Genomic DNA, 3,989 nt, shown 5'->3' on the forward strand with positions numbered 1-3,989 from the left:
AGAGATCAGGAGGATCACAATTCCAAGACAGCCTAGGAAAATACTTTGCAAGATCCCATCTCAATCAGTAAGCTTTATGTGGTGGCATGCACCTGTAATTCCTGTAAGCTATGTGGAAGCATATGTAAGAATATTACAGACTGAGGTTACCTCCAGCAAAAAGCAAGTCCTTACATAAAAATAACTAAAGTAAAAAGGCCTGGGTGTTGGACTCATGTGGTAGAACAAGACCCTAAGTTCAAAAACCTAGTACCATAACAGAGAGAAAGAGAGAGACAGAGAGAGAGAGAAACTGAGAGAGAGAGAGAGAAACCATAGCAATGACAATGAACATAACACATTTTATAATTATTTATTTATAATTTCATGAAATCACTATAATACTATTTGTATAAATGTAAATTTATATACTTTTATAGTTAAAACATTTCAGTAGAGTATAAATAATTGGATTTATTGTTTATATTTTCTTTTCCATTTTATGATATATAGTTGTATAGTTAGCTAGTATGTTGCTTGATCTCATTACTCTAAGTAAGTCAGTTAGATCTGTTTTATTGTCTTGGTTTCCTAAATCATAAAATTAGAATAAAATTTTCTCCCCTGTGTTTTATTTTAGAATATTTCATAGTCACAATAGGGTAAGTCTAAATAAAGAAGTTGAAGGTTGTGTAAATATTGCTCCCTCTCATTTTCATTTACAGTGATCTTTAAATTGTACTGTGTCTTCAATTTTCCATATGCATGTGTCTTTGGATTTATAATTAGATTTCTTTCTAAGAAAAAAACAACATCTTTGCCTACGATCTTAGAAATCTCCACAAATATTTCTATACTCAGGAAAGAGTCAAAGGAGGAAGAAAGGGAAGAAGGAAGAAGGAAAGAAAGAAGGAAGAGAGGAAGGAAGAAAGCAAGGAAGGAAGGACTTCCTTACATGAAAGCAGAAAGACACACATAATGCTATATGTTATTTTAAGGCTTCCTTCTCAGGTAAGAAAGATAGACATAATGCTATATGTTATTTTTCTATAGTAAATAAAAACTAAGTAATGATTAAAAATTAAATGAGACCCATTTGAACTCTATTTTCATTGTACAATTCTAAAATATACTATACCTTCATACATTATATGATCTGGGGTATGTTATAATGTCTTTGTAAAATATATTCCACTTAGGAAGGAAACTTTAAATAGCACTCAACTGATGGTAAAATTAAATAAAAATTCTCCTGACTCTAGACATTTTGCTGGAATCTCCATTTCCTAAGAGCACACTTAAGACACTCTGTATTCCTTGCAGGTGAATATCACTGAAAAGGCTTAGCAATCAGGTTGAATTTATCACTAGGAGAAATTTTAAATATAGTAACACATACAGTATGTTTACTTAGTGTCTTATAAAATATTGGGTCAATATAAATGATTTATTATAGATATAATAAATTTTCTTCTTTGCTGATTTGTCTGGTGTTTCATCATAAACAAGTATTCTGATGACTCATTTCTTTCAATTTTATTGTCCCTCCAGGTCTATCTATACATCAGCTATGAGGGGAGAGCTGAATAGGAATTACTCAGAGGTGACTGATTTCTTTCTACTGGGGTTTAGAACCTCTCCAAAGCTACAGATCCTCTTGTTCTTAGTGTTCTTGATCATCTACACAGTCATTGTAGTGGGGAACATCAACATGATAACTGTCACTAAGATGGACTCCAGACTGGAAACACCTATGTATTTCTTCCTTAGAAACTTGTCCTATTTAGATCTCTGCTATTCCGCAGTCATTGCTCCAAAAATGTTAGCTAATTTCTTGAGCACTGAAAAGAAAATTTTATACAATGACTGTTTGGTCCGATTTTTTCTTCTTTGCCTTGTGTGTTACTGTTGAAGTCTTTCTTCTGTCTGTGATGGCATTTGATCGGTTCTCAGCCATTTGCTCCCCTCTCCTTTACCCTGTGCAGATGTCACACAAAGTCTTGTTCAGTTGGTAACTGGGTCCTATATCTGTGGATGCATTAATTCTGCAGTACATACAGGTTTTACTCTCAATGTGCGTTTCTGTGGAGAAAACAGACTGGACCACTTTTTCTGTGGTGTCTCAGCCTTGAACAAGATCTCCTGTACTGACACGTTTGTCAATGAGATTGTGCTGTTTATTCTCTCTGCTCTCATCATTATTACTACCTCCACTGTCATTCTGGTTTCTTATGGGTATATCCTCTCTACTGTTCTGAAGATTCCCTCCACCCATGGCAGGAGAAAGACTTCCTCTACCTGTGGCTCCCATATAGCAGCCGTGAGTTTATTCTATGGAACTGTGTTCTTCATGTATGCCCAGCCTGGGGCCATGTCTGCACCAGAGCAAAGCAAGATTGTAGTTGTGTTCCACACACTTATAATACCAATGCTGAACCCTCTAATATACAGTCTGAGAAACAGAGATGTGAAAGATGCTGTGAAAAGATTATTATATGAGAAGTCATCCTTTTGGTGATGTTTATGAAACTATTATGTACTGGCCAGTTTGATTTCTAAGGGAACTTGCTATAAAATTATTGGATGTGAAAGATAATTTTATATGTGGCAACATACTATTGCCTAAGCTTTATAAATAATGTTTCTAATAATATATATACATGCATCATTACTTTGTTTGCCTAGAGTATATATATATGTTTGTTTTCATTTAATGTTAAATTAATTACATTATCATTTTCATTTCACTTTAAGAAGTAAATATTTGTTATTCCTATATTATCATTAAAATAATATCATATCTGTGTGTATTACTCTTTAAGTTATTTACAAAGTGAGAAAAATTGCCTTGGTGGCACAGTGGAGTGGTGATGATTGTATAGAATGCTTTTGACTCAAAGGCTTACTGTTTCCCAGTGATCTAGGTTTACATTCTTGTAACTTGGACCGTCAAACTAAATTTCCCTATCTGTAAAAAAGGAACCCATGGTATATCAGTCAAGAAGCAATTCTTCACATAAAATTTGTGATTGTAACATTCTGCTGTTTTATTTGCTCATTCTCCTCTGAATATAAAGTATTCAATTATAAGATAAAAATTGATATATAAGGATCACATAATATATACATAGATTGCTTTTATCACAATTTTTAAATGAAGAAATTGAAGAACCAGCAGCTGAGGCAACTTTGTAGAGCCAAATGCATATATAGCAACAAAATTTTAATTATCCAAATTCTTCTAAAAGGATCAGACTAAAAATGTAATTACACAGCCTAGAAGCAATCATTCTTGAATAGAGTTGTAGGCATGGCATAAGTTCTGGAACATAACAAATTTGACTCTTCTGTCATTACTGATATAATCTCTAATTTCTTTTAACATTTTAATTAACTTTTGCATAAATCAGTATAATATGTATGTAAATTTTTTGATTTTCAAAAATTATTACATATACTTTCTCAAAATCAGATAATTATGTTACCGCTTATATATATTTATTTAAATTTACTTTTATATGTTTATTTTTCCTACATAGTCTAGATTGAGACTCTGACTCAATTTCTTTTCCATCATTTGCTGATTTTTCTAAAATACAGGGAAGAGGTGAGAGTTTTTGTCCTACTTTCTTAACATTTATTTTGCTTCTTTAGAGAAGAGCACGAAACAGGAATCAAGGAAGTTAGAGTGGTCAGATGTATTTCTGAGAGTGGGTCACTTGCTTTAAAATTTTTCTCAGGGTCTATGCCACTCTTCTGATACACTGGTGTCAGACCAGAAAAGAGAGAGCTTTCATTTCTCTTCTTGTAAATGTGGATTGCAAACAATCTCAGTCTCACAGGGTTTTTAATTATTTTCTTATCTGGTATTAATGACTGAATTTAGACAGAAGAGGAAATCCTGGACTCCACAGACTTCATTACTTTACTAAATGCACTAGTTTGATTTGACACTTGATTCCAGATAATGAAAATTAAGTTCTGCCATGCTTTCAGTTTTTATTGTAACT

General features: G+C 32.8%; 1 pseudogene; it reads left to right on the forward strand.

Annotated features, from left to right (window-relative positions):
• Positions 1 to 1,549: 1,549 nt before the first annotated feature.
• LOC109680357 (olfactory receptor 9S13-like) lies at positions 1,550 to 2,497 on the forward strand (annotated as a pseudogene).
• Positions 2,498 to 3,989: the final 1,492 nt, after the last annotated feature.

The sequence above is a fragment of the Castor canadensis genome, chromosome 8 (assembly GCF_047511655.1).
Source record: "Castor canadensis chromosome 8, mCasCan1.hap1v2, whole genome shotgun sequence".
NCBI classification, from domain to species: domain Eukaryota; kingdom Metazoa; phylum Chordata; class Mammalia; order Rodentia; family Castoridae; genus Castor; species Castor canadensis.